Source organism: Biomphalaria glabrata, chromosome 3, assembly GCF_947242115.1.
Source record: "Biomphalaria glabrata chromosome 3, xgBioGlab47.1, whole genome shotgun sequence".
NCBI lineage: Eukaryota > Metazoa > Mollusca > Gastropoda > Planorbidae > Biomphalaria > Biomphalaria glabrata.
The window spans coordinates 19568723-19582720 of NC_074713.1; positions in this window are offsets into that span (position 1 = coordinate 19568723).

Here is a 13998-nt window from a genome sequence, read left to right on the forward strand (position 1 = left end):
CTGAGCAGGTTCAATCATTGTGTACAAACTGACGAAAATCCTCCTTCAAGGTAAAGTGTCCACAGTACAAAGCAAGGGTCGTCCAAAGCTGATAGACAACTTGAAATAGTGAACCTTCATCTTTACAGACTACGACTGCCATACGGAAGTGGGTACACAACATGGTGTTGAAATTCTGGGACTGTTCCAATAAAGGCAGGGGGGAGTCTGGCAGCCCCGCACCTACTAAGACGTGCTGAAGACTAAATGGTCGGAGCAATCAATCACAGCACAGTGGCGAACAGGACACTGTCCTATAGGTGTATATTTTCGACCCAATTACTATGCCAATTGCCATCAGTGCGGTAAGTCTCCGTGAGCTGCGGTCACTAGAACTGTAGGGGAACTGCGGGGACAGTATCTGTGAGGTCACTAGAACAGTAGAGGAACTGCGGGGACAGTATCTGTGAGGTCACTAGAACTGCACGGGCTCTATGAGGCACTACGGCCATATAGCAGAGTATCAGGGCATTTCTACTTGGCCTGCCTGCCTTGTCACAAATCAGAGTTCATCCCACGTTACGCGTATCGCCACAGCACCCATTCAATGCTAGTCAAACTTCCCGGCGTGTCATAAAAAATAAGGACAGAGAAATGTAACAGTGGCGAGAAGCTTAGCTTTGTATGTTTTAACTCTATGACAAGTTTTCATTTTGACCCCTGCTCACACAAAACATGTTATCGTACAGATAGTTACATTGCATGCCAATGATAAAACTAGATGAGTACCTGTAGCTATACAAGATAGCTGCCTGTTTGTGCGGTATACCCGCTGGATTGTCGTTAGGTGGTCTCGATGGTCCCGGGTTCATACCCTTCCCGTTGTCATTCCCCTATTCCTGCGGGAGGTTTGAAACACTGGCGGATCCAGGGGGGGGGGGGCGGACGAATTTTAGTATAGAATTCACACAATTTGTATACAAATTTATTACTTATGTTAATAATATATACTAATTATTTATATTTTAACCTATTTTTGTTATTATTTCGCCCCCTCCTCTAGTATGTTGACTGATTTGGTGGGGTCGGGAGGGGGCAATGGTATCAATCCCGCCCCCCCCATACACTTTCGAGTGGGGGGGGGGCGGTCCAATTTATTTGTAGAAATCACAGCTTGCTAACAGAATCAATTAAATATCTATATGATTAAAACTTGTTATTGATATTTTAACCGATCTTTATATTATGTCGTTCCCTGTTTACCGTTTGGGGGTGGGGGGGGGGGCGAATACCTCTACTGCCCTTCCCACCTAAACCATTTGAGTGGGGGGGGGCGGTCCTACTTTATGGAGAAATCATAGTTTGTGAACAAATTAGTTGAATTAATCTATAAATTGTATATTATGTCGTTCCCTTTTTGGTATTTGGTCGATTCGGTGGGGTTGGGGGGAGAGTGATTGCATGTACTGCCCTTCCCACTCTAGCCCTCTGAGTGGGGGGGGGGCGGTCCTATTTTTATGGAGAATCATAGTTTGTGAACAAAATTAGTTGAATATCTATATAATATAAACTACTTATTGATATGTGAACCCATTGTATATTATGTCGTACCATACTCTAATCTCAAATTTTATCATTAGTAAATTTAAATGAAAAAGGGTTGCACCAGGTGGGAAGGGCGGTATATGCAATTGCATTTCCCCCATCGGACAAACCAATACTTTTTCTTTTAGTATTATAGTTTAGAAATTACAAAATGTAAAAAAATCTGCCACTAATATAATTTATATATACTATAAATTAAATTCTTATATCGAGTCGCCCTACTTTTTTTTTTATTCTTTAATGCCAAATGCAATCTTTAGCAGAAATCATTAAAGGAGCGAGGATTAATCGTTTTCATTCTACCGCCCCTCCCATTTCCAGAGTTTATGTAATTTCACATGAATTTATCATAATTATTTTAAGAAAGACTTTGCATTGGAAAAGTTAGAATTCAAACGAAATTTTTCAGTATAAGAATCATGATTGAGATGAGTTCTAAACCGAAAAAAATACATTTATAGTCGCCTTTTCCCAACCTTTACTCAATCGGATATTTTTCTAGTTAAATAAATTTGGGACTATAACTCACAACTTATACTACAATGTTATTGAATATTATTTATCGAATAATTTTTTTTCGGCGGCGATCCTCAAAGCTAAAATCTAAATATGTGGGGTATCTTATCTTTTCAAGGAAATAATCGGTTTTATTTGCAATGTATTGAGGGCCTATAAATTCATATTAGATTATCTTTCAAGTACAATATTATTCAAAAGGTCCTTTTTTTTAATATTATGAATAATGAGCTTTAGGTCAGGAGAATGCGTTTCTGCAGTGAAAAATGCCAGAAAACGCTTTAGGCTAAATGTGTTTATTTACGATTGGTGAATGAGGTCCATTGGTTAAGACGTTTTTAAGGACATCAAGCAAACTTTTGTGTTTACATCGTGTCTTTTATTTTCTCACGATTTCATGGAATCTCTCAACTCAATCCAATCTACTTGATACGTACACAATGTTTCTCGTCCTCTGTAAACGACCACATTGCACGACGCAGTTTAAATACAAGATACATTAAAAAAAACTAGTTTGTTTTTGAAAAGTTTCTCCTTTATGCAGCTGATGACTTTTTGTAAGAGCGATTATGTTTCTAACTAATTAATGAATGGGAGATGACAAAAAAGGAATATAAAATGTTTCTACACGTCTGTTTAACTCTGTGGGAATTCCCACTGATGCATAGGCCTACATGTTCAAGATATAGGATTCCTACTGACGCATAGACCTACGTGTTCAAGATATAGGATTCCTACTGACGCATAGACCTACGTGTTCAAGATATAGGATTCCTACTGACGCATAGACCTACGTGTTCAAGATATAGGATTCCTACTGATGCATAGGCCTACATGTTCAAGATATAGGATTCCCACTGACGCATAGACCTACATGTTCAAGATATAGGTATCCTACTGACGCATAGACCTACGTGTTCAAGATATAGGATTCCTACTGACGCATAGACCTACGTGTTCAAGATATAGGATTCCTACTGACGCATAGACCTACGTGTTCAAGATATAGGATTCCTACTGATGCATAGGCCTACATGTTCAAGATATAGGATTCCCACTGACGCATAGACCTACGTGTTCAAGATATAGGATTCCCACTGACGCATAGGCCTACGTGTTCAAGATATAAGATTCCTACTGATGCACAGACCTAGGTGTTCGAGATATAGAGTTCCCACTGACGCATAGGCCTGCGTGTTCAAGATATAGGATTCCCACTGATGCATAGGCCTACGTGTTCAAGATATAGGATTCCTACTGACGGATAGACCTACGTGTTCAAGATATAGGATTCCTACTGATGCACAGACCTACGTGTTCGAGATATAGAGTTCCCACTGAGGATAAGGCCTACGTGCTCAAGATACAGGATTCCCACTGAAGCATAGGACTACGTGCTCAAGATATAGAATTCCCACTGACGCATAGACCTACGTGCTCAAGATATAGGATTCCCACTGACGCAAAGGCCTACGTGCTCAAGATATAGAATTCCCACTGACGCATAAGCCTACGTGTTCAAGATATAGGATTCCTACTGATGCATAGACCTACGTGTTCAAGATATAGGATTCCCAGTGACGCATAGGCCTACGTGTTCAAGATATAGGATTCCCACTGACGCATATGCCTACGTGTTCAAGGTATACGATTCCCACTGACGCATAGGCCTACGTACTCAAGATATAGGATTCCCACTGACGCATAGGCCTACATGTTCAAGATAAAGGATTCCCACTGACGCATATGCCTACGTGTTCAAGGTATAGGATTCCCACTGACGCATAGGCCTACGTACTCAAGATATAGGATTCCCACTGACGCATAGGCCTACATGTTCAAGATATAGGATTCCCACTGACGCATATGCCTACGTGTTCAAGGTATAGGATTCCCACTGACGCATAGGCCTACGTACTCAAGATATAGGATTCCCACTGACGCATAGGCCTACATGTTCAAGATATAGGATTCCTACTGATGCATAGACCTACGTGTTCAAGATATAGGATTCCCAGTGACGCATAGGCCTACGTGTTCAAGATATAGGATTCCCACTGACGCATATGCCTACGTGTTCAAGATATAGGATTCCTACTGACGCATAGACCTACGTGTTCAAGATATAGAATTCCCACTGATGCATAGGCCTACGTGTTCAAGATATAGAATGTCTAGACCATAGACAGATGTATGTATGGTCTAGACCTAAAGACATTTATTTATTTTTAAAGATTATTATATTTGGAAAATCTTAATGGTCAGTGTAACCATTTAGATACTTTTTTTCCCAAAGATATACATAAACTGTCAAATTTCTATGAAAATCGTTATAGCCGTTTCCAAGATCAATAGAATCAGATATGTTGATAAAATCATTAAAATAGAATCAGATATGTTGATAAAATCATCAATGAATAGAATCAGAGGTGTTGATAAAATCATTAATAATAAAATTAGATATGTTGATATAATCATCAATCAATAGAATCAGATATGTTGATAAAATCATCAACGTATAGATCCAGACGTGTTGATAAAATCATCAATAAATAGAATCAATCAGATAAGTTGATAAAATCATCAATCAAAAGAATCAGAGGTGTTGATAAAATCATCAATCAATAGACTCAGAGGTGTTGATAAAATCATCAATCAATAGAATCAGAGATGTTTATACAATCATCAATCAAGAGAATCAGAGGTGTTGATAAAATCATCAATCAAAAGAATCAGAGGTGTTGATAAAATCATCAATCAATAGACTCAGAGGTGTTGATAAAATCATCAATCAATAGACTCAGAGGTGTTGATAAAATCATCAATCAATAGACTCAGAGGTGTTGATAAAATCATTAATCAATAGAATCAGAGGTGTTGATAAAATCATCAATCAATAGACTCAGAGGTGTTGATAAAATCATCAATCAATAGAATCAGGGTGTTGATAAAATCATCAATCCATAAAATCAGAAGTGTTGATAAAATCATCAATCAATAGAATCAGAGGTGTTGATAAAATCATCAATCAATAGACTCAGAGGTGTTGATAAAATCATCAATCAATAAACTCAGAGGTGTTGATAATTTCATCAATCAATAGAATCAGAGGTGTTGATAAAATCATCAATCAATAGAATTAGGGGTGTTGATAAAATCATCAATCAATAGAATCAGGGGTGTTGATAAAATCATCAATCAATAGACTCAGAGGTGTTGATAAAATCATCAATCAATAGAATCAGAGGTGTTGATAAAATCATCAATCAATAGAATCAGGGTGTTGATAAAATAATAAAACCATTAAATCAGAGGTGTTGATAAAATCATCAATCAATAGAAAAAGAGGTGTTGATAAAATCATCAATCAATAGACTCAGAGGTGTGGATAAAATCATCAATCAATAGAATCAGAAAGGTTGATAAAATCATCAATCAATAGACTCAGAGGTGTTGATAAAATCATCAATCAATAGAATCAGAGGTGTGGATAAAATCATCAATCAATAGAATAAGAGGTTTTGATAAAATCATCAATCAATAGACTCAGAGGTGTTGATAAAATCATCAATCAATAGAATCAGAGGTGTTGATAAAATCATCAATCAATAGAATCAGGAGTGATGATTAAATCATCAATCAATAGAATCAGGAGTGTTGATAAAATCATCAATCAAAAGACTCAGAGGTGTTGATAAAATCATCAATCAATAGACTCAGAGGTGTTGATAAAATCATCAATCAATAGAATCAGTGGTGTTGATAAAATCATCAATCAATAGAATCAGAGATGTTGAAAAAATCATTAACCAATAGACTCAGAGGTGTTGATAAAATCATCAATAAATAGACTCAGAGGTGTTGATAAAATCATCAATCAAAAGATTCAGAGGTGTTGATAAAATCATCAATAAATAGACTCAGAGGTGTTGATAAAATCATCAATCAAAAGATTCAGAGGTGTTGATAAAATCATCAATCAATAGACTCAGAGGTGTTGATAAAATCATCAATCAATAGACTCAGAGGTGTTGATAAAATCATCAATCAATAGAATCAGAGGTGTTGATAAAATCATCAATCAATAGAATCAGGGTGTTGATAAAATCAGCAATCAATAGAATAAGAGGTGTTGATAAAATCATCAATCAATAGAATAAGAGGTGTTGATAAAATCATCAATCAATAGACTCAGAGGTGTGGATAAAATCATCAATCAATAGAATCAGAAAGGTTGATAAAATCATCAATCAATAGACTCAAAGGTGTTGATAAAATCATCAATCGATAGACTCAGAGGTGTGGATAAAATCATCAATCAATAGAATAAGAGGTTTTGATAAAATCATCAATCAATAGACTCAGAGGTGTTGATAAAATCATCAATCAATAGAATCAGAGGTGTTGATAAAATCATCATTCAATAGAATCAGGAGTGATGATTAAATCATCAATCAATAGAATGAGGGGTGTTGATAAAATCATCAATCAATAGAATTAGGGGTGTTGATAAAATCATCAATCAAAAGAATCAGGGGTGTTGATAAAATCATCAATCAATAGACTCAGAGGTGTTGATAAAATCATCAATCAATAGACTCAGAGGTGTTGATAAAATCATCAATCAATAGACTCAGAGGTGTTGATAAAATCATCAATCAATAGAATCAGAGGTGTTGATAAAATCATCAATCAATAGAATCAGGGGTGTTGATAAAATCATCAATCAATAGAATCAGGGGTGTTGATAAAATCATCAATCAAAAGACTCAGAGGTGTTGATAAAATCATCAATCAATCAATAGATCAGAGGTGTTGATAAAATCATCAATCAATAGAATCAGAGGTGTTGATAAAATCATCAATCAATAGACTCAGAGGTGTTGATAAAATCATCAATCAATAGAATCAGAGGTGTTGATAAAATCATCAATCAATAGAATTTGGGGTGTTGATAAAATTATCAATCAATAGAATCAGGGGTGTTGATAAAATCATCAATCAATAGACTCAGAGGTTTTGATAAAATCATCAATCAATAGACTCAGAGGTGTTGATAAAATCATTAATCAATAGAATCAGAGGTGTTGATAAAATCATCAATCAATAGAATCAGGTTGTTGATAAAATCATCAATCAATAGACTCAGAGGTGTTGATAAAATCATGAATCAATAGAATAAGAGGTGTTGATAAAATCATCAATCAATAGACTCAGAGGTGTGGATAAAATCATCAATCAATAGAATCAGAGGTGTTGATAAAATCATCAATCAATAGAATCAGGGGTGATGATTAAATCATCAATCAATAGAATCAGAGGTGTTGATAAAATCATCAATCAATAGACTCAGAGGTGTGGATAAAATCATCAATCAATAGACTCAGAGGTGTTGATAAAATCAACAATCAATAGAATCAGGGGTGTTGATAAAATCATCAATTAATAGAATAAGGGGTGTTGATAAAATCATCAATCAATAGACTCAGAGGTGTTGATAAAATCATCAATCAATAGAATCAGAGGTGTTGATAAAATCATCAATCAATAGAATCAGAGGTGTTGATAAAATCATCAATCAATAGAATCAGGGTGTTGATAAAATCATCAATCAATAGAATCAGAGGTTTTGATAAAATTATCAATCAATAGACTCAGAGGTGTTGATAAAATCATCAATCAATAGATCAGAGGTGTTGATAAAATCATCAATCAATAGACTCAGAGGTGTTGATAAAATCATCAATCAATAGACTCAGAGGTGTTGATAAAATCATCAATCAATAGACTCAGAGGTGTGGATAAAATCATCAATCAATAGAATCAAAAAGGTTGATAAAATCATCAATCAATAGACTCAGAGGTGTTGATAAAATCATCAATCAATAGAATCAGAGGTGTGGATAAAATCATCAATCAATAGAATAAGAGGTTTTGATAAAATCATCAATCAATAGACTCAGAGGTGTTGATAAAATCATCAATCAATAGAATCAGAGGTGTTGATAAAATCATCAATCAATAGAATCAGGAGTGATGATTAAATCATCAATCAATAGAATCAGGAGTGTTGATAAAATCATATCTCAAAAGACTCAGAGGTGTTGATAAAATCATCAATCAATAGACTCAGAGGTGTTGATAAAATCATCAATCAATAGAATCAGTGGTGTTGATAAAATCATCAATCAATAGAATCAGAGATGTTGAAAAAATCATTAACCAATAGACTCAGAGGTGTTGATAAAATCATCAATAAATAGACTCAGAGGTGTTGATAAAATCATCAATCAAAAGATTCAGAGGTGTTGATAAAATCATCAATAAATAGACTCAGAGGTGTTGATAAAATCATCAATCAAAAGATTCAGAGGTGTTGATAAAATCATTAATCAATAGACTCAGAGGTGTTGATAAAATCATCAATCAATAGACTCAGAGGTGTTGATAAAATCATCAATCAATAGAATCAGAGGTGTTGATAAAATCATCAATCAATAGAATCAGGGTGTTGATAAAATCATCAATCAATAGAATAAGAGGTGTTGATAAAATCATCAATCAATAGAATAAGAGGTGTTGATAAAATCATCAATCAATAGACTCAGAGGTGTGGATAAAATCATCAATCAATAGAATCAGAAAGGTTGATAAAATCATCAATCAATAGACTCAAAGGTGTTGATAAAATCATCAATCAATAGACTCAGAGGTGTGGATAAAATCATCAATCAATAGAATAAGAGGTTTTGATAAAATCATCAATCAATAGACTCAGAGGTGTTGATAAAATCATCAATCAATAGAATCAGAGGTGTTGATAAAATCATCATTCAATAGAATCAGGAGTGATGATTAAATCATCAATCAATAGAATGAGGGGTGTTGATAAAATCATCAATCAATAGAATTAGGGGTGTTGATAAAATCATCAATCAAAAGAATCAGGGGTGTTGATAAAATCATCAATCAATAGACTCAGAGGTGTTGATAAAATCATCAATCAATAGACTCAGAGGTGTTGATAAAATCATCAATCAATAGACTCAGAGGTGTTGATAAAATCATCAATCAATAGAATCAGAGGTGTTGATAAAATCATCAATCAATAGAATCAGGGGTGTTGATAAAATCATCAATCAATAGAATCAGGGGTGTTGATAAAATCATCAATCAAAAGACTCAGAGGTGTTGATAAAATCATCAATCAATCAATAGATCAGAGGTGTTGATAAAATCATCAATCAATAGAATCAGAGGTGTTGATAAAATCATCAATCAATAGACTCAGAGGTGTTGATAAAATCATCAATCAATAGAATCAGAGGTGTTGATAAAATCATCAATCAATAGAATTTGGGGTGTTGATAAAATTATCAATCAATAGAATCAGGGGTGTTGATAAAATCATCAATCAATAGACTCAGAGGTGTTGATAAAATCATCAATCAATAGACTCAGAGGTGTTGATAAAATCATTAATCAATAGAATCAGAGGTGTTGATAAAATCATCAATCAATAGAATCAGGGTGTTGATAAAATCATCAATCAATAGACTCAGAGGTGTTGATAAAATCATCAATCAATAGAATAAGAAGTGTTGATAAAATCATCAATCAATAGACTCAGAGGTGTGGATTAAATCATCAATCAATAGAATCAGAGGTGTTGATAAAATCATCAATCAATAGAATCAGGGGTGATGATTAAATCATCAATCAATAGAATCAGAGGTGTTGATAAAATCATCAATCAATAGACTCAGAGGTGTGGATAAAATCATCAATTAATAGACTCAGAGGTGTTGATAAAATCAACAATCAATAGAATCAGGGGTGTTGATAAAATCATCAATTAATAGAATAAGGGGTGTTGATAAAATCATCAATCAATAGACTCAGAGGTGTTGATAAAATCATCAATCAATAGAATCAGAGGTGTTGATAAAATCATCAATCAATAGAATCAGAGGTGTTGATAAAATCATCAATCAATAGAATCAGGGTGTTGATAAAATCATCAATCAATAGAATCAGAGGTTTTGATAAAATTATCAATCAATAGACTCAGAGGTGTTGATAAAATCATCAATCAATAGAATCAGGGGTGTTGATAAAATCATCAATCAAAAGACTCAGAGGTGTTGATAAAATCATCAATCAATCAATAGATCAGAGGTGTTGATAAAATCATCAATCAATAGAATCAGAGGTGTTGATAAAATCATCAATCAATAGAATCAGAGGTGTTGATAAAATCATCAACCAATAGACTCAGAGGTGTTGATAAAATCATCAATCAATAGACTCAGAGGTGTTGATAAAATCATCAATCAAAAGATTCAGAGGTGTTGATAAAATCATCAATCAATAGACTCAGAGGTGTTGATAAAATCATCAATCAATAGACTCAGAGGTGTTGATAAAATCATCAATCAATAGAATCAGAGGTGTTGATAAAATCATCAATCAATAGAATCAGGGGTGATGATTAAATCATCAATCAATAGAATCAGAGGTGTTGATAAAATCATCAATCAATAGAATCAGAGGTGTTGATAAAATCATCAATCAATAGAATCAGGGGTGATGATTAAATCATCAATCAATAGAATCAGAGTTGTTGATAAAATCATCAATCAATAGACTCAGAGGTGTGGATAAAATTATCAATCAATAGACTCAGAGGTGTTGATAAAATCATCAATCAATAGAATCAGAGGTGTTGATAAAATCATCAATCAATAGAATCAGGGGTGATGATTAAATCATCAATCAATAGAATCAGAGGTGTTGATAAAATCATCAATCAATAGACTCAGAGGTGTGGATAAAATCATCAATCAATAGACTCAGAGGTGTTGATAAAATCATCAATCAATAGAATCAGGGGTGTTGATAAAATCATTAATCAATAGAATAAGGGGTGTTGATAAAATCATCAATCAATAGACTCAGAGGTGTTGATAAAATCATCAATCAATAGAATCAGAAGTGTTGATAAAATCATCAATCAATAGAATCAGAGGTGTTGATAAAATCATCAATCAATAGAATCAGGGTGTTGATAAAATCATCAATCAATAGAATCAGAAGTGTTGATAAAATCATCAATCAATAGACTCAGAGGTGTTGATAAAATCATCAATGAATAGATCAGAGGTGTTGATAAAATCATCAATCAATAGACTAAGAGTTGTTGATAAAATCATCAATCAATAGACTAAGAGGTGTTGATAAAATCATCAATCAATAGACTCAGAGGTGTTGATAAAATCATCAATCAATAGAATCAAAGGTGTTGATAAAATCATCAATCAATAGAATTAGGGGTGTTGATAAAATCATCAATCAATAGAATCAGAAATGTTGATAAAATCATCAATCAATAGACTCAGAGGTGTTGATAAAATCATCAATCAATAGACTCAGAGGTGTTGATAAAATCATCAATCAATAGACTCAGAGGTGTTGATAAAATCATTAATCAATAGAATCAGTGGTGTTGATAAAAATTATCAATCAATAGAATCAGAGGTGTTGATAAAATCATCAACCAATAGACTCAGAGGTGTTGATAAAATCATCAATCAATAGACTCAGAGGTGTTGATAAAATCATCAATTAATAGACTCAGAGGTGTTGATAAAATCATCAATCAATAGAATCAGTGGTGTTGATAAAATCATCAATCAATAGAATCAGAGGTGTTGATAAAATCATCAACCAATAGACTAAGAGGTGTTGATAAAATCATCAATCAATAGACTCAGAGGTGTTGATAAAATCATTAATCAAAAGATTCAGAGGTGTTGATAAAATCATCAATCAATAGACTCAGAGGTGTTGATAAAATCATCAATCAATAGACTCAGAGGTGTTGATAAAATCATCAATCAATAGAATCAGAGGTGTTGATAAAATCATCAATCAATAGAATCAGGGGTGATGATTAAATCATCAATCATTAGAATCAGAGGTGTTGATAAAATCATCAATCAATAGACTCAGAGGTGTTGATAAAATCATCAATCAATAGAATCAGAGGTGTTGATAAAATCATCAATCAATAGACTCAGAGGTGTGGATAAAATTATCAATCAATAGACTCAGAGGTGTTGATAAAATCATCAATCAATAGAATCAGAGGTGTTGATAAAATCATCAATCAATAGAATCAGGGGTGATGATTAAATCATCAATCAATAGAATCAGAGGTGTTGATAAAATCATCAATCAATAGACTCAGAGGTGTGGATAAAATCATCAATCAATAGACTCAGAGGTGTTGATAAAATCATCAATCAATAGAATCAGGGGTGTTGATAAAATCATCAATCAATAGAATAAGGGGTGTTGATAAAATCATCAATCAATAGACTCAGAGGTGTTGATAAAATCATCAATCAATAGAATCAGAGGTGTTGATAAAATCATCAATCAATAGAATCAGAGGTGTTGATAAAATCATCAATCAATAGAATCAGGGTGTTGATAAAATCATTAATCAATAGAATCAGAAGTGTTGATAAAATCATCAATCAATAGACTCAGAGGTGTTGATAAAATCATCAATGAATAGATCAGAGGTGTTGATAAAATCATCAATCAATAGACTAAGAGGTGTTGATAAAATTATCAATCAATAGACTAAGAGGTGTTGATAAAATCATCAATCAATAGACTCAGAGGTGTTGATAAAATCATCAATCAATAGAATCAGAGGTGTTGATAAAATCATCAATCAATAGAATTAGGGGTGTTGATAAAATCATCAATCAATAGAATCAGAAGTGTTGATAAAATCATCAATCAATAGACTCAGAGGTGTTGATAAAATCATCAATCAATAGACTCAGAGGTGTTGATAAAATCATCAATCAATAGACTCAGAGGTGTTGATAAAATCATCAATCAATAGAATCAGTGGTGTTGATAAAAATTATCAATCAATAGAATCAGAGGTGTTGATAAAATCATCAACCAATAGACTCAGAGGTGTTGATAAAATCATCAATCAATAGACTCAGAGGTGTTGATAAAATCATCAATTAATAGACTCAGAGGTGTTGATAAAATCATCAATCAATAGAATCAGTGGTGTTGATAAAATCATCAATCAATAGAATCAGAGGTGTTGATAAAATCATCAACCAATAGACTAAGAGGTGTTGATAAAATCATCAATCAATAGACTCAGAGGTGTTGATAAAATCATTAATCAAAAGATTCAGAGGTGTTGATAAAATCATCAATCAATAGACTCAGAGGTGTTGATAAAATCATCAATCAATAGAATCAGAGGTGTTGATAAAATCATCAATCAATAGAATCAGGGGTGATGATTAAATCATCAATCATTAGAATCAGAGGTGTTGATAAAATCATCAATCAATAGACTCAGAGGTGTTGATAAAATCATCAATCAATAGAATCAGAGGTGTTGATAAAATCATCAATCAATAGACTCAGAGGTGTGGATAAAATTATCAATCAATAGACTCAGAGGTGTTGATAAAATCATCAATCAATAGAATCAGAGGTGTTGATAAAATCATCAATCAATAGAATCAGGGGTGATGATTAAATCATCAATCAATAGAATCAGAGGTGTTGATAAAATCATCAATCAATAGACTCAGAGGTGTGGATAAAATCATCAATCAATAGACTCAGAGGTGTTGATAAAATCATCAATCAATAGAATCAGGGGTGTTGATAAAATCATCAATCAATAGAATAAGGGGTGTTGATAAAATCATCAATCAATAGACTCAGAGGTGTTGATAAAATCATCAATCAATAGAATCAGAGGTGTTGATAAAATCATCAATCAATAGAATCAGAGGTGTTGATAAAATCATCAATCAATAGAATCAGGGTGTTGATAAAATCATT